The sequence below is a fragment of the Bufo bufo genome, chromosome 4 (assembly GCF_905171765.1).
Source record: "Bufo bufo chromosome 4, aBufBuf1.1, whole genome shotgun sequence".
NCBI lineage: Eukaryota > Metazoa > Chordata > Amphibia > Anura > Bufonidae > Bufo > Bufo bufo.
This window is the reverse complement of record NC_053392.1, coordinates 515,318,167-515,345,220: the sequence shown is the minus strand read 5'-3', so window position 1 is coordinate 515,345,220 and position 27,054 is coordinate 515,318,167. Positions and strand designations below refer to the sequence as shown.

General features: G+C 40.6%; 1 long non-coding RNA gene across 1 annotated transcript; it reads right to left on the bottom strand.

Annotated features, from left to right (window-relative positions):
* Positions 1-3,233: 3,233 nt before the first annotated feature.
* Positions 3,234-26,194, bottom strand: LOC120998850. Its single transcript, XR_005778492.1, has 3 exons — positions 25,198-26,194; positions 5,679-5,688; positions 3,234-3,244 (listed from the first exon to the last, which is right to left on the bottom strand). It is a non-coding gene; the product is annotated as an uncharacterized LOC120998850 (long non-coding RNA).
* Positions 26,195-27,054: the final 860 nt, after the last annotated feature.

Here is a 27,054-nt window from a genome sequence, read left to right as displayed (position 1 = left end):
TATATCTATTATATATCTATTATATATCTATTATCTATCTATCTAATATTTATCTATCTATCTATTATCTATTATCTGTCTATTATCTATATATCTATTATCTATTCTATCTAATATCTATCTATCTATTATCTATCTATCATCTATCTAATATTTATCTATCTATCTATCTATCTATCTATCTATCTAAACATGACTTATCTATGCTATTCAGGAATGAGGTGACAAGCACATGAGGGAAGTGACAATTGCTCCCGTTCATTATTTGTACTTTTCCTCAGGTCAGTAAAGCTTGTATCATATCTGTCTTCAGGATGCAAAAATCAAGTATCACTAAATCACTAAATTTACTCTACAGGTTTTATACTAAATTATTATTAGACCCAGAAATATTGTTTGATGAAAATATGGAAAGCCTTCTCATAACCACCTGTCCTCAGCATTATATAGGAGATGCTCAGTATATGTGTAGTGAAAAGCCAATCATTCTTACTATTAGGGCTCATGGTTATTGCCCCATAATGTAGAGCTCCTGCTCAATATGATGCCATGTGCCTCACTGAAGGTGAAGGAAATGAATCACCATCATGTTCCTTCAGGATTGTCAACCTCACAAATGGTGTCTCCTAGATATTCACAGACAACCTGAAACAATAGGTGAGGAAGTGGAGTCCCCTACTGAAGACAAGATGGGACCATTGTCATGCATAGGCTACCAGCAGCTCATTAGGTAACTGCACGCCTGCTGTTCTGGGAAGGGACAGGTTAAGTGGAGCAGGCTCTGCTAGAATGAGATGCCTGGGTTTTGCATACTTACCGCTCTGAAAGCCACATCTCACAGGGTGGTGACAATGACAGAGGCAGGACACACAGGTCAGGGTATGTGTAACTGTCTGCACTGTCATCCTGGAGGTGACCACGGGGACATGAATGGCAAATAGGCGATTTCATTATTCTTATCTAATATCGGGTATATTATTGCTATTATTAGATATATTTCCAAATGTTATGTATCTTATTATTATTATTATTATTAGTTTACTGAATATTAAATATAGTTTATTATTAGACATATTTCCAAATATTATGTATCTTATTATTATTATTAGTTTACTGAATATTAAATATGGTTTATAATCGGACATATTTCAAAAGTGATGTTAATTATTTTTACCAGTGTACTAAATATTTGAATTTTAAATATTATTCGTTTATCAATTTATTTAATAGAGGGTATATTATTATACATTTTTAACATTAATAACAGTACTATGTTATTATTAGTTTTCTGTATATTGGGCCGATTATTATTGTCATGATCGACATAATTTCATGTTGGATATATTATTGTTATTAGACTGTATATATATATATATTTTCATTTATGGTTGTTATATTTATTACCATTATTATCTTTATTTCCGGTTATATTATTCTTTTTGATGTAATAAAGCTAATACCACTCCTCCTTCTATTATTACCATTTTTCTCTTACGATATGACTTTATTATAAGACAAATTAATAGCATGATCACTATTACTAACGTTATTTAATGCTGTGCAATTCATTTGATTCGGTCATAACCTTGTTCATGTTGGCATGATTTCGAATGTAAAATGCGATTTGTGGGTCTCTAAGGTTTCTTTAAAAAAAAAAATATATATATATATTATTGAATTTTTTTTATTATTCTTCTAATTATAGCAGAACCTTGAGAAGTACAACCCTCATCCTCCACTCCATCTTTACAAAAACAGGCAATTAGAAGACCTGAGAATAATGTGATAAACCATTATAAGGTCATTTTGCTGTGTATAATTCCCAGTAGAGGCATCAGTCTCCCAGTACATTAGTAAGAGCCTTGTATAATTTCATTTCCTTGCTGCAGTACATAAAGTCACATTGTAAATGGCAGATTAAATCCCCCTGAAGGGTCACAGCAATAACGGCGCCGGGGATGTGAATAGGGACCTATAGAGAGAGGCGTTTATAGGCTCCCAGCGTATGGCGCCAAGGCACAGTTACTATTTACATGTTAATTCATATTTACCACCTTAATGAACTAAAAGTGTCTGCTGGAAATATCGCAGAACAATCTGCAGCTAGATTTGTGTCATGGAATAATTTAATTTTACCGTTTTATAATTTAGCAAAACTGGTAAATACAAATATGAACATCAAAAAGAAAAAAAGGCAATAAACATAGAGTAATCAAAACGGACAAAAATATAATAGAAAAAACAAATAAACAAAAATATAAAAAAAACTGTCCGTAATCTGTAGGGGGGGGGGGGGGCGGGGGCTGATGCGGCACTGGGGGTGCAGGGGGTCGAGATCTGTCAGGATTTCTGACTGCTTGTCATACAGGAGAAAATATCGGGAAATCACTTTTTTGTTTGCTGTTTAAATCAACTTTACTGCAATTATAGAGATTGTTTGACTCCATCTTTTCCAATAGAATTTATATCATTTACTAGATGACGTGTGTGCTCATTGTCGTATTTTATAGCTTAGAATATTAGAAGCAAATGTTGTAGTTTTTGTTATTTTTGTGTATTTCAGTCATCCCAGCTGGGACCTCCTCATGCTGAGCTGTGGGGTCCAATACCTTCTCCTTCAGATACTTAGAGTAGGGGGACAGTATGGACAGTATGGACAGTATGGAAAGTATGGACAGTATGGACTAGGGCTCTGTCTGTCCATGGATCTAGAGATGTAGCAATCTAGAGATCTAACCTTCTAGCATCGCTTATCTCAACTTCTCTCTTTCTCCCCTCTTACATATTTTATCTATCTATCTATCTATCTATCTATCTATCTATCTATCTATCTATCTATCTATCTAATATCTATCTATTATCTATCTATCTAATATCTATCTATCTATCTATCTATCTATCTCATATATATTTATTTATCTATCTAATATCTATCTATCTATCTATCTATCTATCTATCTATCTATCTATCTATCTCATATCTATTTATCTATCGATCTAATATCCAGCTATCTATTCTATCCACCCATCCAGTCATATTTTCTAAATGCACCCGGATTGTTTTATCCGTGGATAGTAATTTAGAATAGATCTTGATACAAGAATATTCTATTCACCAACCTGAAGGAAGTGCCTGGCTCTTATCTGTGATTGAAGGCTCCCCAGAGTGTCATTGGTGGAAGTACCAGGAGCAACACTTAACCCGATGAGAGCAGGATGATAATAAGCCCTTGTGACCAGCGGCCTTTACATGGGGGGTTATTACATTACAGGAATTATAGCTCTCCCCACTGCAATAAGGGAGGAGGGGTCTGCTGAAACTGGGCCACACATCCCTTATCATAGACTGACTATTTAATCTAATCTATCTATTATATACTATCTATCGCATATCTATTATCTATCCATCCATCTATGTTCTATCTATCCAGTATCTACAACCTAGCTTTTATTATATATATATATTACAATGCGGTTTCCTGGCCTCCAAATCCAACTTCTGCCTTGAAGCGGTAATTGAGATAAACTTATTACAAATGCCTGAGGAAGAAACGCACAATAAGAAGAATGGCCATGGCAGTCCCCGGGTATTGTCCCCTCTGACAGTGAGAAGGCAGCCTGGCACAATGGGCACAGATGCACCTGCCGGACCCCATTCATCAGGGATGTCACCAGGAGCTGGGGTCGCTGCCCACTTTCCATGGGAATACTCATTGTTGCATTCACCTTACAGATGGCAGAGATCATTTTCAAAATTGTTGCATCCAGGTACAAAAAGTGATGTGTGTGAGGGGCAAGCATTTATATAACATGGAGGTGTGGGAAGAATAGATCGAATTTCATTATTTTGGTGATACTAGCAAATAAAATGAATATTCTGAATTATAAATATTTGTCTGAATATTTTATTCTATCTATTTATCTATCTATCTCTATATTTACCTATCTATTAATCTTATTATCTATCTATCTATCTATCTATCTATTAATCTATCTATCTATCTATTTATCTATCTAATTATCTATCTATATATCGCTCTATCTATCTATCTATCTATCTATCTATTTATCTATCTAATTATCTATCTATATATCGCTCTATCTATCTATCTATCTATCTATCTATCTATTATCTATCTATCTATCTAATTATCTATCTATATATCGCTCTATCTATCTATCTATCTATCTAATATCTATTATCTATCTATCTATCTATCTATCTATCTATCTAATTATCTATCTATATATCGCTCTATCTATCTAATTATCTATCTATATATCGCTCTATCTATCTATCTATCTATCTATCTATCTATCTATCTATCTATCTAATTATCTATCTATATATCGCTCTATCTATCCATCTATCTATCTATCTATCTATCTATCTATCTAATTATCTATCTATATATCGCTCTATCTATCTATCTATCTATCTAATTATCTATCTATATATCGCTCTATCTATCCATCTATCTATCTATCTATCTAATTATCTATCTATATATCGCTCTAACTATCCATCTATCTATCTATCTATCTATCTATCTATCTATCTATCTATCTATCTATCTATCTAATTATCTATCTATATATCGCTCTATCTATCTATCTATCTATCTATCTATCTATCTATCTATCTATCTAATTATCTATCTATCTATCTATCTATCTATCTATCTATCTATCTATCTACCTAATTATCTATCTATATATCGCTCTATCTATCTATCTATCTATCTATCTATCTATCTATCTATCTATCTATCTATCTATCTAATTATCTATCTATATATCGCTCTATCTATCTATCTATCTATCTATCTATTTATCTATCTACCTAATTATCTATCTATCTATCTATCTATCTATCTATCTATTTATCTATCTACCTAATTATCTATCTATATATCGCTCTATCTATCTATCTATCTATCTATTATCTATCTATCTATCTATCTATCTATCTATCTATCTATCTATCTATTTCTCATTTTCATCTGAATTGTATTTGATTTTGTTCAGAGACCTGAAGTTTCAAAATATAGAACTGATAGGATATAGAAGCAGCACTCCATATAAGTGTCGGTTTTGTCATTAGTTCCCCTCTGCCATTTTTTCATTACTGGAGGGATGACAGGAGGGGTGGACATGTGAAGGGGACCTAAAGTAGATTCTGGATTCAGGAAATTAAGTTGATTCCTTATAGAATAAAAGATTATAGAAATGTGTTTTAAAATTAGTTGCATATTACTTTTTATGCCATATACCAGGGATGCCCAACCTGCGGCCCTCCATCTGTTGCTAAACTACAACTCCCAGTATGCCTGGATAGCCTACAGCTATTAGAACATGCTGGGAGTTCTAGTTTTGCAACAGCTAGAGGGCCACAGGTTGAGGATCTCTGCCATATATAAACATTAAAAGGGTGTTCCAGCCAATGCAAAAAGAATTCCCCTTGGTAGCAAACGGTATAAAAAACATAAACGCGCTAATTTTCGCCTCACCGATCCCTAGACACTGCCACTGCAGCAGTGCCAAGGTCCTGGCTGCTCTCTACTTCCTGCTCCTGTTCCACACTTCCTGGGGCGGGTCCTTTCTGCGGCCAGTGATTGGCTGAGCAGCATTTCCTGCAGTTTCCTGCCATGTCAAGACAGACCCAAGGAGTAGCGCACAGCAGGGGTCCTGGCACCATTGGAGTGGCATTGGCCAGGAATCGTTTAGAGGTGAGTGTAAATGCTTATATCATTTTTTATACCATTTGCTGTCAGGGTAACTCATTTTATTGGGCTGGAATACCTCTTTAAGGTCATGCAGTGGTAATCATCAATTTTAGGCCTCATGCACATGACCGCTTGCATTCTGTGGTCTATAAATTACCGTCCGTGCTGAATCCACATTTTTGCTGACCCATTGACTGCAATGGGTCCGTGGTCTGCATTTTGTGCCAAGTATAGGACATGTTCTGTTCTTTGGTGGAACGGACATACGGATGTGGAAAGCACATGGATCATCTGTATATCCGTTCTGCAAAATGAGGACTGCGGACCCATTGAAATCAAGGGTTCCACCAAAAAAATAAAAATGCAGACATCACATGGACTCCGTCTGTATTAGAGTACTTTCACACTTGCGGCAAGGAACTCCGGCAGGCTGTTCCGGCAGATGAACAGCCTGTCGGATCCGTGCTGCTGCTAGTGCACGCATGCCCCCCCGGACTACCGCTCCGGCCCCATTGACTTTAATGGGGGCGGCCGGAGTTTCGGCGGCAGCACGGTGAACATGCCGAGAGGGGGCTGTAATAAAACTACAACATGTAATTTTATTCCGGCCCCCCTCGGCATGTTTGCCTTGCTGCCGCCGGAACTCTGGCCCGCCCCCATTATAGTCAATGGGGCCGGAGCAGTAGTCCGGGGGGCACCCGTTCACTTGCGGCAGTACAGATCCGACAGGCTGTTCACCTGCCGAAACAGCCTGCCAGAGTTCCTTGCCGCTAGTGTGAAACTAGCCTTATGTGGATCGTTTGTGAATCTCAAAACGGACACTTGGTGCTTAATTGAGGGATTTTCTGGATTTCTGTATGAGTTGGTCTGTGGCTTGTACCCTGCATAAATATTGTATAAGGTTCCATTATATGTAACATATAAACCTCTTTAAAGGGATTCTCCACCGTTGTTGTGTTTTTTTTTCAGCCCCCCCAGCGTTGGTGAGCATATTTTACTGATTCCCGCTGCTGGCTTCATCCTCCTCGTGTGCCACTGGTCTGACGAGTACCCGTGTCAATGCTCACCACTGTGGGCTCAGCAATACTTGGGGGTATGAAGAAACCCCAAAACAAAGCTGGACAAACCCTTTAGGCCTCTTGCACACGACCGTATGGCTTTTTCCGTATTTTGCGGTCCGTTTTAAACTGATCCGTTTTTCAGTTTTTAGTTTCAGTAGTGTTTCCGCTTCCGTTCTGTTTTGCAATTCCGTTTTTCCATTTGGTTTCCGTTTGTGATTCGTTTTTTGCGGATCGCGAACGGAAACGGAAGCATACAATAATGTTTAAATAGTAAGTACATTAAAAAATTGGGCTGGGCATAACATTTTCAATAGATGTTTCCGCAAAAATGGAACAGATACAGAAGACACACGGATGCATTCCGTATGCATTCGTTTTTTTTTTGCGGAACCATTGACTTGAATGGAGCCACGGAACGTGATTTGCGGGCAATAATAGGACATGTTCTATCTTTGAACGGAACGAAAATACGGAAACGGAATGCATACGGAGTACCTTCTGTTGTTTTTGCGGACCTATTGAAATTAAAGGTTCCGTATATGGACCGCAAACGGAATCCGCAAAAACGGAATGAAAACGTTTGTGTGCAAGAGGCCTTAAGCCAAGGAAAAGGTTCAGATCTTAAGGGCTAGTAAGCTGAGCAGATTGTGCATGAAGCACCTCTGATGTATTAAAGATTTCTCAGAGGAAGTTGTCATTGTCACCCATGGCAACCAATCATAGCTCATCTTTCATTTTCTAAGATATAGAGGGGTCATTTATCAAAGGACATACGCCAGTTTTGTTGTCTAAAAATGTTGCAGGTCATTTGGTGTTCTTCTCCACTTTTCACAGTGGTCTACGTTTAAGGAATACTAGTGAGATTAGGCCTGGATTACGGCACATTTACTATGTGAAACTTTTAGAAAAATTGCAAAAAAGTCGCAACCTACGCCAGGCAACCCCCTGGTCTACTTATACACCTAAAGGTGTAAACCACATTACACTCAGATCACATATATTACTAAGGTGTAAACCACATTACACTCAGATCACATATGTTATTAAGGTGTAAACCACATTACACTCATGTCCCATATGTTATTAAGGTGTAAACCACATTACACTCATGTCCCATATGTTATTAAGGTGTAAACCACATTACACTCATGTCCCATATGTTATTAAGGTGTAAACCACATTACACTCATGTCCCATATGTTACTAAGGTGCACCTTGGATTGCAGGGTGGTCTGTAACCAACGAGCAGTGTATAATGTGATAGAAAAATGAATCCAGCCAGTAAAGGAGGCAATATGGACAATCACAATACATTAGTAAGTGGCTTGTATTAACCTTCTCTACATGATACATGTCACTCACTGAAGTAAGACAACCCGTTTAACAACGACAACATATTAATCAAACGTGACACAAGGTAAAGAAGACATTACTGAATAATTGTCAGCTTCTGTGGTTTTACTGCATTTTGATGTATATTTAACTGTCCTGTTTGTTTAAGGCCATGGTATAGGAAAAGGAAAGAAAGGGTTTGAGTGAATGGTGAGAGCAAGAGCACCCGGATCCAACACCAGAAGTGGTGTCCATATCTGGCTACAGTTACATATTAACAAGCACAATTTTACAGGGTCGATATAGCAAACAAATAAGCAAACACGGACTCACCCTCCTGGCTTTTAAAAAAAAAAAGATCCGTCCTTAAATTAATCTGACATATCTGAGTAGAAACAAATAAAGTCATATTGAGACATTTATCTGTGGGATATGCATAGCACATTGTAGTTAACATTTATCTCATGAATTGCGCGGTGATCCCATACATATAGATTGATTTTCTTCAGGTAGATAATGAAAAGTCAAGTGGAAAATTTACACAATGGCTCTCACGATCTTGGGCTTCTACCGGTATATAAATTGGATTATTATTTGCTGAACTGGCGGAGGTTTTGAACATGCTATTTCAAAAAAGAAAAATAACTTCCAGGAGGGAAACTAGATAAAAAATTATCTCTACCGTGTCCTGAAAATAATTGTAGAACTCATATACATAGGTTGAAATGCTCAGGATATAAAAGTCAATCTGGATCCTTGGCAGGTTGGAATGGGAAAATTACGGATGAATAAATGCTATACATTCATGATGGAACCAATGCAACGGAGACCATGGGTTGTATGCTGCCGAGTTTAGTGGAGCGGGCATCATATTCACTCTACTGTAAATTATGTGGATTATGGTGAGAAGGGGATTAGCACAGGTAAAGTGGCAATGGCTTTATGCACATACGTCAGTTGTGTCCATCCATTTTTTTTTTTCTATTTTGTGAAGCCGGACACAACCGATAAATGTGTATTTGCACTCAAAAGCGATGCACTGGATGTACAAGTTGCAAGAACAAGTATGTGAACCCTTTGGAATGATATGGATTTCTGCACAAATTGGACAGTCTGCTTAAACTAATAACACACAAATAATTAAATGTTACCATGTTTTTATTGAACACACCACATAAACATTCACAGTGCAGGTGGAAAAAGTATATGAACCCCTAGACTAATGACATCTCCAAGAGCTAATTGGAGTGAGGTGTCAGCCAACTGGAGTCCAATCAATGAGATGAGATTGGTGGTGTTGGTTACAGCTGCCCTGCCCTATAAAAAACACACACACCAGCTCTTGGTTTGCTTTTCACAAGAAGCATTGCTTGATGTGAATGATGCCTCGCACAAAAGAGCTCTCAGAAGACCTATGATTAATAATTGTTGACTTGCATAAAGCTGGAAAGGGTTATAAAAGTATCTCCAAAAGCCTTGCTGTTCATCAGTCCACGGTAAGACAAATGGTCTATAAATGGAAAAAGTTCAGCACTGCTGCTACTCTCCCTAGGAGTGGGCGTCCTGTAAAGATGACTGCAAGAGCACAGCCCAGACTGCTCAATGAGGTGAAGAAGAATCCTAGAGTGTCAGCTTAAGGCCTCAAGCTGTTCCGTTGTTCCGTGATCCGTTTCATTTTTTGTTTCCATGTGTCTTCCTTGATTTTTGGAGGATCACCAGACATGAAAAGTGAAAAAAAAAAATCTAAGTCAAGTTTGCCTTGCAAATGATAGGAAAAAAACGGACGCGGACGCGGATGACAATCTTGTGTGCCTCCGTGTTTTTTCACGGACCCATTGACTTGAATGCAAACCGTTGTCCGTGAAAAAAATAGGACAGGTCCTATTTTTTTAACGGACTAGAAACACGAATCACGGACGTGGATGACAAATGGTGCATTATCTGAGTTTTCAACGGACCCATTGAAAGTCAATGGGTCCGCAGAAAATCACGGAAAACGGAACAACGGACACGGAACACAACAATGGTCGTGTGCATGAGGCCTTTGACTTAAAAAAGTCTCTGGCATATGCTAACATCCCTGTTAGCGAATAAACGATACGTAACACACTAAAAAAGAATGGAATTCATGGGAGGTTACCACAGAGGAAGCCACTGCTGTCCAAAAAAAACATTGCTGCAGGTTTACAGTTTACACAAAAGCACCTGGGTGTTCCAAGGCAGTACTGGCAAAATATTCTGTGGACAGATGAAACCAAAGTTGAGTTGTTTGGAAGAAACACACAACGCTATGGGCCAGATTTATCATTAGCTCAGGTCAGAATAATGGAGTGAAAAAGTCCCAAAAAAAGTCCCAAACGCTAAAACTGCGCACACATTTGCGACTTTTTTCTGCTCTGCACTATGCTCGCCAATTTTCTGAAAGTGGGTGTGTTTTCTTATGTAAATTAATCTCTAGACAGATTTACTATTGGGACTATTTAAAAAGTCGCAAAAAAGTCGCAATTTCACTCCAGTGAGGACCATGCTTATCTTATGAGACTTTTTAATAGAACATGCGACTTTTTCATAAAAACGTGCGACTTTTTCGTAAAGATGTGCGACTTTTGTAAAGCTGCTTACTGACGGATTAACTGCTACCGTCAAACCACATTTATTACAGTCTTAAAGGGCCGATCATAAATCTGACTTGGCTAAAACTGACTTTAGCCATATGTTAAAGTGGAGTGAGCTGTCAGAGTAATGATAAATCTGGCCCTATGTGTGGAGAAAAAGAGGCACAGCACACCAACATCAAAACCTCATCACAACTGTGAAGTATGGTGGTGGGGACATCATGGTTTGGGGCTGCTTTGCTGCGTCAGGGCCTGGACGGATTGCTATCATCAAAGGAAAAATAAATTCCCAAGTTTATCAAGACATTTTGCAGGAGAACTTAAAGAGGACCTTTCACTAGAATAGAAAATCTAAACTAAGTATGCTGACATGTAGAGCGGCGCCCATGGATCTCTCTGCACTTACTATTATCCCTGGGCGCCGCTCCGTTCTCCCGGTATAGCCTCCGGTATCTTCATATGTTCGGCTCCACCCAGTTGAGCCTGCCGGCGTCTCTTTTTCCCAGGCTGTAGCGCTGGCCAATCGCAGCGCTCAGCTCATAGCCTGAGAGAAAAAAAAACTCTCAGGCTATGAGCTGAGCGCTGTGATTAGCCAACTTCGCAACTTCGCAACTATTTTAGTTTTATGCCACTCTTTCTAGGTCAGTGGAAGGAGCAGGCCACACCAGCCTGGCACATTTTATGTAATGTATGCCAGAAAACTAGTGTAAATTAGAATCTGAAATTTAGGAGCTGGTGGGGGTTTCCATTTCTGGCTCTCCGAAATCACTGATGAGACAGATTTAGGCTTGCCCCTCTTAATAAACTGGTTGCATCTTACTCCAGCAGGCTTATTTTTATTCTTTTTTACTGAGACTGACATGTGTAACGACTTATGACCCCCTGTGCCTAAAAGCTATGGACTTTTATATGTTGTTGTCAGTCTGTGTTCTTATGGAGTCTGATAAGGCAAAGTGTTTTGTTTTCTAGTAGGAAATGACTTTGGGTCTTGGATTTTATTTTGTAATATCTGTTATGTTGCAGCTGAAATGATTTGGTCTTCTCCCGAAGCATCCCGCACAGGGGAACACGTATCCTCATTTGTAATATAGTGTATTATTCAGAGCCTTTGCTAGGATACTTGAATTTTAGCTCTTTCTAGCTAGGGCTAGACTTTGGCTGTGAGGGTTGAGTTTTCTTTTAGGGCTCGATGAGAAGTTCATTAGATCCACCTTCTACCATGATCCCCAAAAAAAAGTGATCAATAGACTGATGTAACATTGGTGACCATATATTAAACTACAGGCTCTGGCCATTAGTACTTTTCCTTAAATGGGTTATCTGGATATTTTTTTTTCATCTTGTCCACTGTGGCGAGTCTTACAAGAATAGGATGGGATGACCATATTTATTTTTTTATCTTTACAGGGAGAGCACTATGCTCTCAATGTAAGTCTGTAGCATTCTGTGCCGTACTGTGCCGTACATGGCCACTGTGGGCGAAATGACAAAAATTTAACCGGATAACCCCTTTAATCACTCATAACTCAAATGTAAAATAAAGTTTGATATATATCAAGATGCTGAATAGTTCTGGCCTCACCCTGGGAAGTGATGTCCCATCAATTGTCTAGGCCAGAAATCTGGTAAAGAGCATGACATTGACTGAAGCAGGATTTTTACAAGAGGAGTGTCGCTTGACCAAGGTCTTGAGCAGCTGATCCATGCATCTTTGAGATGGTGAGTATATTACAATTTTTCTTCTATAGGTGAGTTATGGGTAATTAAGGTAGGCTCGTGGTGTGTGCTGGGTCATGGCATACCCCTTTAAAAAAAGTGCTGCCAATTGTCCACAGGAATCCACTTATTTTGACCATTAATTTCCTCACGGTGCAGCTCTACTCCAATGTTCTCACTTCCAAAACTCTATAGAAAAGAGAACAGTAAGATCTGATACTTTTCTGGGGCTACGTTCACATCTTCATTTAAGCATTCCCATAGTCGGTTCCAGCAGATTCCAGCAAGATCCCCATCAGATAGCATTAAAGTCAATGGCAGGGGTGTAGCTATAGGGGTGCAGAGGTAGCAGTCGCTATCGGGCTCAGGCGCCTGAGAGGGCCCAAAGACCCTTGTGCCACATAGAAAGACACCGGTATTATAGACAGTGCATGCTGTTCAAGTTACACCTCTGCCGGAACAGACTACTGGAATGTCTGAATGGAGATGTGAACATGGCCTAAACAGGTTGTCCTGTCTTAGCAGAATAAGGATGATAGCCCAAGCACATATTGGAGGAAATATGCTCATTCTAAGAAACATTGCAAGATATTATTTCATGTGTACTGATATCTTAATACAAATCCATCTGCATATTTCTGTACATGTTAGCAATACTTTATCTTGGTTATTCCTCCCACCTTTTCCTCTCTTGTCTAGCACTATAAAAAGTTATTATCAGCCATTGGTTTTCTTTACACTTTGCCTAAGGCCTCATGCACACAACAGTATTTTTTCACGGTCCGCAAAACGGGGTTCCGTTGGTTCGTGATCCGTGACCGTTTTTTCATCCGTGGGTCTTCCTTGATTTTTGGAGGATCCACGGACATGAAAAAAAAAGTCGTTTTGGTGTCCGCCTGGCAGTGCGGAGCCAAACGGATCCGTCCTGACTTACAATGCAAGTCAATGTGGACGGATCCGTTTGACGTTGACACAATATGGTGCAATTGCAAACGGATCCGTCCCCCATTGACTTTTAATGTAAAGTCAGGAGTTAATATACCATAGGATCAGAGTTTTCTCCAATCCGATGGCATATTTTAACTTGAAGCGTCCACATCACCATGGGAACGCCTCTATGTTAGAATATACCATCGGATTTGAGTTAGATCGTGAAACTCAGATCCGACAGTATATTCTAACACAGAGGCGTTCCCATAGTGATGGGGACGCTTCAAGTTAGAATATCCTACGAACTGTGTACATGACTGCCCCCTGCTGCCTGGCAGCACCCGATCTCTTACAGGGGGCTGTGATCAGCACAATTAACCCCTCGGGTGCCACACCTAAGGGGTTAATTGTGCGTATTATAGTCCCCTGTAAGAGATCAGGGGCAGACCCCCCCTCCCTCCCCTGTATTACATTCATTGGTGGCCAGTGCGGCCTCCCCTCTCCCCCCCTAATTAAAATCACGTTCCCCCATCATTGGTGGCCAGTGCGGCCTCACCTCTCCCCCCCCCTAGTTAAAATCACGTTCCGAATCCCACATCATTGGTGGCCAGTGCGGCCTCACCTCTCCCCCCCCTAGTTAAAATCATGTTCCGAATCCCCCATCATTGGTGGCCAGTGCGGCCTCACATCTCCCACCCCCCTAGTTAAAATCACGTTACGAATCCCCCATCATTGGTGGCCAGTGCGGCCTCACAACTCCCCCCCCCTAGTTAAAATCACGTTCCCCCATCATTGGTGGCAGTGGAGAGTTCCGATCGGAGTCCCAGTTTAATCGCTGGGGCTCTGATCGGTAACCATGGCAACCAGGACGCTACTGCAGTCCTGGTTGCCATGGTTACTTAGCAATTTTTAGAAGCATTATACTTACCTTCGCTGTCTGAGACCGGCCGGGCGCTCCTCCTACTGGTAAGTGAAAGGTCTGTGCGGCACATTGCCTATAGCACAGACCTGTCACTTACCAGTAGGAGAAGCGCCCGGCCGGACACAGACATCGCAGCTCGCAGGTAAGTATAATGCTTGTAAAAATTGCTAAGTAACCATGGCAACCAGGACTGCAGGTGCGTCCTGGTTGCCATGGTTACCGATCGGAGCCCCAGCGATTAAACTGGGACTCCGATCGGAACTCTCCACTGCCACCAATGATGGGGGAACGTGATTTTAACTAGGGGGGGGGGATGTGAGGCCGCACTGGCCACCAATGATGGGGGATTCGGAACGTGATTTTAACTAGGGGGGGGGGAAGATGTGAGGCCGCACTGGCCACCAATGATGGGGGATTCGGAACGTGATTTTAACTACGGGGGGGAGAGGTGAGGCCGCACTGGCCACCAATGATGGGGGATTCGGAACGTGATTTTAACTGGGGAAGGGGGGAGGCCGCACTGGCCACCAATGAATATAATATTGGGGAGGGAGGGGGTCTGCCCCCTCCTGCCTGGCAGCACCTGATCTCTTACAGGGGGCTATGATGCGCACAATTAACCCTTTAGGTGTGGCACCTGAGGGGTTAATTGTGCGGATCACAGCCCCCTGTAAAAGATCGGGTGCTGCCAGGCAGCAGGGGGCAGTCATGTACACAGCTCTCAGTATATTCTAACTTGAAGCGTCCCCATCACTATGGGAACGCCTTTGTGTTAGAATATACTGTCAGATATGAGTTTTCACAAAGTGAAAACTCATATCTGAAAAAGCTTTTATGCAGACGGATCTGTGATCCGTCTGTGTGAAAGTTGACAACGGCCACGGATCACGGACGCGGATGCCAATCTTGTGTGCATCCGTGTTTTTTCACGGACCCATTGACTTGAATGGGTCCGTGAACAGTTGTCCGTCAAAAAATTAGGACAGGTCATATTTTTTTGACGGACAGGAAACACAGATCACGGCCGCGGATGAACAACGGTGCATTTTCCGAGTTTTCAACGGACCCATTGAAAGTCAATGGGTCCGCAGAAAATCACGGAAAACGGAACAACTGCCACGGATGCACACAACGGTCATGTGCATGAGGCCTAAAACTGTAGTCTAGTCACTTATCTGCTCTCTGAGCAGCGATGTCTAAGGGCGCATTCCTTATCTTTGCTTTCTCATTCAACTGCATTCACACATAACTTAATCTTTATATAGGAATGAATGATCGCTACTGTGATCATTGATCCTCATAGGGATTACTCATATCTTGGCAGTACACTCCTGTTGAAAGACGCAGAAGTCCTGCTCACAAACAATGATTTTATGTGCCGCATAAACGAAAGATCACAGAACAAGCAAACACTTTTCACATTTGTTGGTTGATCTATGGCACATTTACACAGGCTGTATTTCCAATAAATGGCCTGATCCTCAGTCCATGTAAAACATATCAGGGTAATTTTTTTAACTGGTCCAAAAAACACCGCCTTTGTCCATGAAAACTTTTTAGTTATAGATGTGTTTGTATATTCTATATCTTAATCCACTTCTACATGAACTGAAAATATTTATTTTACCATTCTGCAGCTATTACAATATATGTCCTTTAAGGAGGTTGTCCCACGAAACATACTCTACATTTTTCAAACCAACACCTGGATCTGAATAGTTTAGTAAATGCACGTAATTAATAATTTTGTATAGCCATTGAGTTATTCAATAAAATGTATCTGTATAGCGCCACCTGCTTTTTGTTCTTTTCCTTATTTTTTAGTCCGTATCATTTTGCTGGTTGAACATGCTCAGTTTAAATCTTCAACTGCCACCAGCCATATGTTCTGTTACAATCTGTGGCAGTTAGAAAGGAGAGAGCTGCAGCAGAAAGGACATGTCCCCTTCGCTGCCAGGCTGATGATAATGTAGCAAAGCAATTGGATCAATGAATGCAGAGATTTCTGGATCCATGTGAGGTACAGGGCTAGTTCTAGATTTGTTAGAAAGGTATTGTCATGTACTATATGATGTCATATGTTCATTTTTTACATCAGTCATGGCATAAACCCTTTAACTAATCCCAAAATACTGAGGGGGAATGTATGCGTGATAAAAACCGATAGTGCTACAGATATGACATGTCGGAGATTGGTGTTGACAATATTTCATGCCTTTCACATGTACTTCTTCCACAAACGTTATTTCTGCCATGTCATTCAGATATGTAAGACGGTTGGCTTGGTAGTAGTTCTGAAAATTGGAGCACTCAGTGATAACCTGAAAGGGTTGGGTCCTCGCAGTTGGTAAACCGTTGGAAACATTTCTGTTCTGACAAATTTGACAAATATTTTTGCAAGTTCTATCGAATTTGATGGAGCAATAGCTGTATATAACATAGTTACATAGTTACATAGTTACATAGTAATACGTTTTCATAAGCATTAATGTCCACTGTTCCTGCTGTGACCACGTCCTGAGGAAGTCTATTCCACAGATTCACAGTTCTTACAGTAAAGAAGCTTTGATGCTTCTGGAGACTGAACTTTTTCTTTTCCAGTCGGAGGCAGTGTCCCTCGTCTTTTGAGGGCATTTTACATGGAACAGTTGTTCACTGTATTTTTTGTATTGCCATATACACTCACCTAAAGAATTATTAGGAACACCTGTTCTATTTCTCATTAATGCAATTATCTAGTCAACCAATCACATGGCAGTTGATTCAATGCATTTAGGGGTGTGGTCCTGGTCAAGACAATCTCCTGAACTCCAAACTGAATTTCAGAATGGGAAAGAAAGGTGATTTAAGCAATTTTGAGCGTGGCATGGTTGTTGGTGCCAGACGGGCCGGTCTGAGTATTTCACAATCTGCTCAGTTACTGGGATTTTCACGCACAACCATTTCTAGTGTTTACAAAGAATGGTGTGAAAAGGGAAAAACATCCAGTATGCGGCAGTCCTGTGGGTGAAAATGCCTTGTGGATGCTAGAGGTCAGAGGAGAATGGGCCGACTCATTCAAGCTGATAGAAGAGCAACGTTGACTGAAATAACCACTCGTTACAACCGAGGTATGCAGCAAAGCATTTGTGAAGCCACAACACGCACAACCTTGAGGCGGATGGGCTACAACAGCAGAAGACCCCATCGGGTACCACTCATCTCCACTACAAATAGGGAAAAAAGGCTACAATTTGCACGAGCTCACCAAAATTGGACTGTTGAAGACTGGAAAAATGTTGCCTGGTCTGATGAGTCTCGATTTCTGTTGAGACATTCAAATGGTAGAGTCCGAATTTGGCGTAAACAGAATGAGAACATGTATCCATCCTCTGATGGCTACTTCCAGCAGGATAATGCACCATGTCACAAAGCTCAAATCATTTCAAATTGGTTTCTTGAACATGACAATGAGTTCACTGTACTAAAATGGCCCCCACAGTCACCAGATCTCAACCCAATAGAGCATCTTTGGAAAATGGTGGAACGGGAGCTTCGTGCCCTGGATGTGCATCCCTCAAATCTCCATCAACTGCAAGATGCTATCCGATCAATATGGGCCAACATTTCTAAAGAATGCTATCAGCACCTTGTTGAATCAATGCCACGTAGAATTAATGCAGTTCTGAAGGCAAAAGGGGGTCCAACACCGTATTAGTATGGTGTTCCTAATAATTCTTTACGTGAGTGTATATATTTGTATGGGTTAATCATGTCCCCCTTAGACGTCTCTTCTCAAGACTAAATAAATTGAATTATTTTAATGTTTACTCATAACTAAGACCCTCCATGCCCCTTATCAGTTTAGTCGCTCTCCTCTGTACTTTTTCCAGCTGCAGAGCGTCCTTTCTATGGACTGGTGCTCAGAACTGAACTGCATATTCCAGATGAGGCCGCACCAACGCTTTGTAAAGTGGTAGTAGTACATCCCTGCCCCGCGAGTCAATGCCTCATTTAATGCATGACAATATCCTGCTTAGAAGCAGCTGATTAACATTGTATGCTGTTATTTAATCTACCATCTACATGGACACCCAAATCCTTCTCTATAAATTACTCTCACAGTGTTACATCCCCTGGGACATCTGATGCACAGAGATTATTACATTGCTCCATTGAAATTAAGGCATTTATGCGTATGCCATTCAGACTTCAGCTGATTGGAGCCCAAGTAGGCCAACCTTCAAGTTATTGGTCCACACTATCTACAAATGGTTTTGAAACACCTTAGCTTTAAGTAGTATAGATCTTCTTAAAGGAACACTCCACACAAAACTGTTATGCCTACTGAAGGTTCGGAGGTCTGAGGGGACATTGCATGACACAAGGATTCAAAGAACATTAGATCAGAAGATCTCAGTGTTCTGTAACGCTTCCCACAGGACCTGCCCCAGAAATAACATAGTAGGTCAGGCTTGTCCATCGCTCTGTTCTATGAGACTGTCAAAGACAGCCAAGTACAAGCGCCATAGAGTCAAATGGAGTGGCATGCATGACCACTGCTCCATTCAAACGGGGGCTAGCTCCCACACTCTCAAGTTCAGTGTGGGCTCCAGCAGATGGGCCCCGGTAGATCAGACACTTATTACCTATTCTGTGGATAGGAGATACATTGTCTTCATGGGACAACCCCTTTAAGAGTTCTAAGCCTCTTAATAAATTTGTCAAATTTCATTCCAGCAGATTTTAAACTGGACCATTTCTTATTTTTTTTTCTTGTTTAGTCCTTTAATTTTTTTAGGCTGATATGCTGAACCTATATATTTAATACTAGCTAAATATTGAAAAATGTTACACACATAGATCCAGAACCTTGTTACAAGATGCAAGGAACACAACACATTTGAATTATGATCAGAAATATAGTTGGAAATCCTCTGTACTACACCACCCTGGTATTTGTGTCAGAAGATGATCTACACAGCTGATAGGGGGTTGCTGCTAGTGATGAACAAACCCCTTCAAATTGGATTTGGGTCTGAAATTACTCTACCTGAAAAGTAAGTGCTCAAAAGTGACATGAATATGTGTGTATGACACTCTGAGGTCTTCTAGGAGTCATATTTTCTCTATAGTCTCTCACTTTTTTCTTTCTCTATCTCTCTGTTTCTCTCCAAAATTTGCCCTAATTGAATCACCAAAATTAGATTCATGCACCTCGAATTTTTTGAAAATTTTGGTTAAATCAGATTAATTTACATTCAATTCACTCATCTCTAGTTGCTGGCATTAATCTGATTTTTCATTCTGCCCAAAAATGATTTGTAGGAATTTAAAAGGATCAGAATAGGACAAGAGCATATGTTTAGAATGAACCTGGTATAAAGAGTTTTGTTACTACAACATGAAATGCCTTCATTTCATTCATATTATAATGACTCAAGCAAAAATGTTGTAGTCCTTCAACATAACTAAAAGCAACCTTTCAGTCCAAATCTAAAATTTGACTATATACAGTGGTGCTTGAAAGTTACTACTACTAACACTATGTTTCACAGATGGGATGAGGTTTCTAAGCTGGAATGAAGGGTTTTCTTTTTTCCAAAAATAATGCTTCTCATTTAAACAGAAAAGTTCTATTTTGGTTACATCCATCCACAAAATAACCTTCTGGATTGTCCAGGTAATCTTTCGCAAACTTCAGATGGGCAGCAATGTTCTTTTTGGAGAGAAGCGGCTTTCTCCTTGCAATCCTGCCAAGCACGCCATTGCTGTTCAGTCTCCTCCTGATGTTGGACACATTAACATTAGCTAATGTGAGAAGGCCTTTACTTGCTAAGAGGTTATCTTGGGATCTTTTGTGACCTTGCAGACTATTATGCACCCTGCTCTTGGCATGATCCTTGTTGGTCAACCACTCCTGGGGAGGGTAATAATGGCCTTCCCTCCATTTGTACACAATCTGTCTGACCATCGATTGGTGGAGTCCCAACTCTTTAGAGTTCGTTTTGTAACCTTTACCAGCCTGATGAGCATCAATGATTCTCTTCTGAGGTCCACAGAAATCTCCTTTGTTTGTGCCGTGATATACTTCCACAAACGTGCTGTGAAGGTCAGACATTGATAAATCCATGTTCTTTAAATAAACAGGTCACTCACTCACACCTGATAGTCTTCCCATGGATTCAAAACACCTAACTAATTTCACCTTCAAATTAACTGCTAATCCAAAAGGTTCACATACCTTTACCACTCACAGACATGCCATATTGGATCATTTTCCAATATGTTGGAAAAAAATAAATAAATGACCAGGTCTAATAGTTTGGATTCATTTGTTGATTTGGTTATATTTATCTACCTTTAGGACTTGTGTGCAAATCTGGTGTAGTTTTAGGTCAAATTTATGCAGAAATATATAAAGTTCTGAAGGGTTTACAAACTTTCAAGTACCATTATATGACCCATGTATAGTCAACATAACTGGTGCCCTCTGTTCCTCCCATGATGAACTGCATTAGAGAAACCGATGGCACCAAGTACTGTAAGTTGACTACAGCAAATTTTAGGTTTTGGACTTGAGGGTTCTTTATATGTTTCTCTCCTGTTTAATATATTATATTTCCTAACACCAAAATCACCAGAGACAATTTATTCTCTGGCATGTACACGAGGAAATGCTTGGGTAACAATGAACAATGAGCCTGAATTTCTACCCGCACTATATGCCCAGACTACCGCTGTTCTCTATGTCATGTTATTCAGCTTGCTGAATCTCCCTTTTATATACTTGGCTCCTTGTAGCCATCTACATTACTGCCAAGCTGGTTCATTTGTCATATGCAATGTGCACTCAAATTGGCAGAGTTTAATACATGTCTGCGCGATTAAAGCGCTGCCTATTACAAATGAACAGATTGGAGGTAAATACGAAAGGAAACATTATTGACAATTATTTTTCTGGACATTTGGTGACACATATCTCCTGCCCCGGCTTAGCACAATTAATTCATGCCACTGACATAAACTCTCCAGTTCTTTGACAGCTTGGAGCTGAAAATAAAAATGCTAGATCTCCAGGGAAAAGAACGGGATAGTCGGCTCTTTTCTGGACTGTTTGCTTATAGGCCCAGGGAGCAATCTTCCTTGCAGAATGAAATGCAAGGACACAAACAATGTTCCAGGGAGAGAATGGAAGATGGGAATGAACAGTTTGAACTATTTGCTCAGCAGAAGGACGGCTACAATGGTCGACCAATGGCTTTCCCATGCATCAACTTGGGCTTCTTAACGTCTATTGTTGTTCAGCCCTTTTCCTCTAGCCAGATAAGAGCACAGCTGCAGTTCTGTAGTTAAGTAAGGCCTTAAACCCATCTCTTCTTATATTATACAGTATATTTAAATCCCACCTCCCTCATCTCATTGGAATTTCATTGAAAGCAAATTAAGCTGCCTTTTATGCATTTTTTTCCTCGATGGATAGAATTTTTTGAGGTTAGGAAGCCTCAGCTTGTAAAATAAATCGAATGATAAATGACGTAGAGTCTTAAAAATAAACCTAATAAAATAATACGTTTAAATCCATTAATATATAATAAAAAAGTTCAGCCCTATCTGTACATTTTTCTGCTTCTCCTATAGGTTTCCGTCCTCGGTGTGCCAGCAATGTTGTTGATTTTGGCAGGACAGAGCCACGTGCAGTTCTATAGGAGATGGCTGAGTTAGTTTCAACGGTTTAAAGTTGTGAATAGGTAACACGCTACAACAATGCAGAAAATTAATAGCTTCGGCAAGCTCAGATGAAACGTTTGCAGTCAAGGAGCGCACCTGCATTATATGGCTTTCAAAGCTGTGTTCTCACCGTCTTAAGAAGGGGGAAAAAAAACCTTTTGCAGTTTCTCCCTGCTGGGTGGTCAATGAGAGGTCTGAAAAGGAAAATGACTCCTATTGTTTATTTGCTGTGTTAAGAAATGGCCTCACGTGCCGGCAGAGAAGAATGGCACCTGTTTGTCCACAGTGATTGACTAAATGTTTCTTCATTGCGGTACTCTATGGAGTTGGACATGGCCACCATGCTTGCCCCTTCATCATAAACCACATACGGCATAGTATATCTACACAACCTGTGCCAGATATTTTATCATTTATCAAGTTATCAGCCACTTTTCCACAATCTTAACTATAGAGGAAAAAGCTTCTGATGCAATATCACTCTTGAGCTATACATTGTTCATACACATTTGAAGCATGCTACAAAGTACAGGCCATAGATATACAAAATTGGGGCCCTGAAACATCAAGAATGACGTCTGCTGGTCTTGATAGGGTCTGCTCTGTTGGAGGAGCCATGTCATTTGTGACAAAGCACAGGCCTGGTCATAAATTACTTGCCTCCTCTGGCAGTCCGTGTGCTGGAATGCCGTAGATTTCAGGCACTATTTAATCCAGTTTCTGGAGTAAAAAATGATGAATAAGCCAGGCCAATAGCTCCACCCACACTACACCCTTCCCCCTTTTTGTAAAAACTTGCAGAGGACGGCGTAAAATGCAGACTAGAAAAGTTGCGAATGCATTGAAAAGTTGGAAATCTGTTGGATCTGCAACTTTTCTACTCCCTGTGTGCTTAAAGAGGTTGTCTCATCTCAGGAAATGGAGGCATATCGCTAGGATATGCCTCCATCGTCTCATAGGTGCGAGTCCCATTCTGCTCATAGGTGCGAGTCCCATTCTGGGACCCGCACCTATATCAGGAATGGAGCCCCGCAAAGTGGTAGCTGGAGGCCACCACCAAGCTCTCTCCCCATAGAAGTGGATGGAAGCGCATCGCACATGACCGGCCACAGTTCCCATTCACTTCTATGGGCCCAACCGAAATAGTAGAGTCAGTGCTTGGCTATTTTCAGCAGCCCCATAGAAAATTAATGGAGGGCGGCTGTGCATGTGCAGTGCGCCCTCCACCCCTTTCGTGGAGTCCGTTCTCGATTTGGGTGTTGGTCCCAGTGGTGGTACCCCCACCTATCAGACAATGGGGGCATATCCTAGCGATATGCCTCCACTGTCTGAAATGAGACAAACCCTTTAAAGACCTGTACACATCTGCCATTGACTTGAGTAATCATTTAAAAAATGCCCCTGTGTCAAGATGTTGTTGCTATATACTTGTTATGGCGACCCCTGATGTTGTTTTGTTTTTCTTCTAGAATGTCCACCTAATGTTTCCAGAGCTGGTCATCAGACATGTTCACAAAACCACAGGGTGCCAATGCAAGAATGTAGCATTGATATCTAGACATAGGAGCTTTTTTTTTTTTTTATTATAATTCCAGCTTTTTTGTTCTAGTGTGATCTACAGATATATCTAATATTTAATCATGGGACAACCCCTTTAAATATGAAAATAACACATTCATAGTCTCTTCTACTACACCAGAAACTCCTAAGCCTATTATAATGAGGTGACCTCTGATGAGGGTTCACCCCTATTCACCAAAGAATCTTGGTGGTAGTATTTTATAATATTATATTCTGGTCAGCATTTGCTGCCTACTTTGCTGACCCACATCTCTCCGAGCAGGCAAAAATCTATGGGGGATATTTATCTAATCAGATTTGTCCGTTTTGTGGCTTAAAAAAGTCGCAAGTCATGGCGATTCTGCCATTTTCTGCAACATTTGGACAATTTTTTCCTTGACACTTTGGTCTATGTTTAAGAGCTAAAAGTAAGATTAGACCTGGATTACGGCACATTTACTATCTACTTGTACACGTATAGGTGTAAACCACATTACACTCACGCCAAATATATTATTCAGGTGCACCAGTTCATAAGTTTCGTACAGGCAAACAAAGCAAAGCCAGACTTACAAATAACACAAAAACAACCACAAATCAGAAATGTTCCCCAATATGTCATCCCTGTTGTAAGACTGACCGCTCCTGCTTTTGCCTTCTGGAGAACTCCTGATAAGACTGCAAGAAACATAGAAGAAGAGGGACAAATCTTACAGGATTAAAACTTACCAGGGGTCAGCAACCTATGGAATTGCAGCTGTTGTGAAACTACAACTCTCAACATGTCCCATTCTCTGAGCAAGTGTGCATACTGGGTGTTGTAGTCTCACAACAGCTGGAGTGCCGAAGGTTGCTGATCCCTGTACTAGACAAACATAAAAAACAATAACGTAATAGTGATAAGAAAAAAGGTCAGCTGTTCATGGGAAACTGTGAAATGGGAATAAAATATTGGGGCACGTGTTTCCAATTATGACTGACAGTTTTTTTTTTTTAGAGAAGAACTGGTTATAAAAATGGAGCACATGCTTAATCTCACATACCCTATCCTATTTGAGGATGTCATATGATACATTGAAAGATGCTGAGCTCAGTAATATAGTTTTCTACGAGTTGATTTAGTATTTTTATGTAAAAGTAGTGTCAATGCTGACAAAGGCAGACTGGGAACTTAAAATGGTCCTGGAAAAAAAAACGAAAAGTGGCCCCATACCCCATATTGTAGGCGAGTCCAAATTGACAGAAAGCGCGGCAACACAAGTAGGCAGGGCAAATACAAGCCACAAGTAGGCGGGGCAAACACCAGCCACAAGTAGGCAGGGCAAACACAAGCCACAAGTAGGCAGGGCAAACACAAGCCACAAGTAGGCGGGGCAAACACCAGCCACAAGTAGGCAGGGCAAACACAAGCCACAAGTAGGCAGGGCAAACACAAGCCACAAGTAGGCAGGGCAAACACAAGCCACAAGTAGGCAGGGCAAACACAAGCCACAAGTAGGCAGGGCAAACACAAGCCACAAGTAGGCAGGGCAAACACAAGCCACAAGTAGGCAGGGCCAGCAATAACGTACTGCAGCACAAAATACTGCCAGCAAAACCAAACACCACAGTGCAGCCTAAATGACGTGTCACCCAAGTCACCAGCATCCAGCCCTTTTTTAAATGCTGATGTAGTATCAGCCATTACTACCTCTTGAGGTAGGGCAACCCACAGTTTGATTGCTCTTAGGCTACGTTTACATGACCGTGAAAAAATAAGGGCCATTAAAAACAACCAAACAGTCCATTTTTGATGGCTCTTTTTTCCCTTATGTCTGTCTCCTTGCATTGTATAGGCTGTCTGTCTGTGAAAATGGAAAAAATAGAACATGTCCTATTTTTGACGGACGTTATTCACGGGCCTTTTAAAAAAATGGCCATATGAATAGACCCATAAAGTGCAATGGTTCTGAAAACGGCAGTGTGATGACCATTAACAAAAAACGTCCATGACACTGCCGTATGAATAAGTGCACAGCCACACGGTCAGGTTTCCTGATGCAGTTTTGGACACCAAAATCAGAAGTATATCAAAAAAGGAAAGGCAATATAAAGGACAGATACGACTTCTCTTTTTTGAATTTACTCTTGGGTTTCGCTTCCAAAACTGCATCAGGAAACCTGAATGTGTGGCCGCACCCTTACTAGTTCTTTGTATTGAGCACATATATACTTATTCATGTACATGAGATCACCTCTAATGCTGGATTTAGACTACCTAACCTGACAGGCAATTATCTGGAAGCGACCGTTGCCTACTCCTCAGTGGAGGTAATGAGCTGCCTTTACATGTAGCGATCACCTCCACTGTATGGGGATGAACGATAGCTACTGTCATCACTCGTCCTGATACAGATTCATTGCTTCTGGGCAGCGGATCTCTGTTCACACAGAAGGATCTTCTACCCAGAAACAATGATTTTATGGGCTGCACGAAAGATCATTTCATCCGATTAAAAATTGCTTTGATCGTCGATTGGGTGATCAACAGCACATTTGCACGGGTCGATTATCGGGAACAAGCATTCCTTGTAACATTCGTTCCCAATAATTGTGCCATGTAAATCAGCCTTAGTTTCGTTCACATCTCAGGTATGCCTCATCCGGTGGACTTCTGGCATAAAAGCCGGTTGTCGGCTGGACAAAAAACGCTGCATGCAGCCCTATTATTCCAGCGGAAACCCGTCATTAATGTTACAAAATGGCCAGATGACCGCTGGATCCTATTATAGTCAATGAGGATCCGGCGGTGAACTGTAGAATTCGGCAAAGCTGGATCTAGAGAACTCCGGCAGGTTATTCTCTGTCAGAACAGCCTGTCGGATATTTTCACAGGAGATGCAACTGTAGATGAACAAACCGGTTTCTATAAATCCTCTCATTACATGAGACACCTTCCATCCATCTGTCTTTGAACCCTCTCCAGATTTGCTATGCCCTTTATAAAATGTGGACCCAAAACTTAATCCCATATTCACGATGTGACCCTTAGTTAATATTACATTGGGATCTCAGTTTTTTTTTCTCTCTCTCTCTTTTATACAGCTAAAATCATATTTGCTTTTGTAGCTGCTGCCTGACCTTGAGTACTGCTAATTAGCCTGGTTGTAACCAGAATGCCCAAATCCTGCCTTTCTTCAGTTATCCCTGATTTTATTCCATTACTATTACTCTGTGGCTCTGTGAGAGTTGTAATAGAGCACCTATAGAAGTGTATAGGACCCTACCGTACCTCCATAGGCCTCAATTTTTACTTGGAGGCATACAGAGGTTATCTGAGGTTTCTTTACAAACCTAATAAAAAAAAGTGGCACCTTCTATTGCATGTTGTATTATGGAGCTATTCTACCTTTTAAACATTGCTTCTATTTAGTCTTTTGGATCTTTGTTTAGTATCCTCTTATAATCTAGGAAGCCATATTGAGAAAAAATGGCGCCATTTT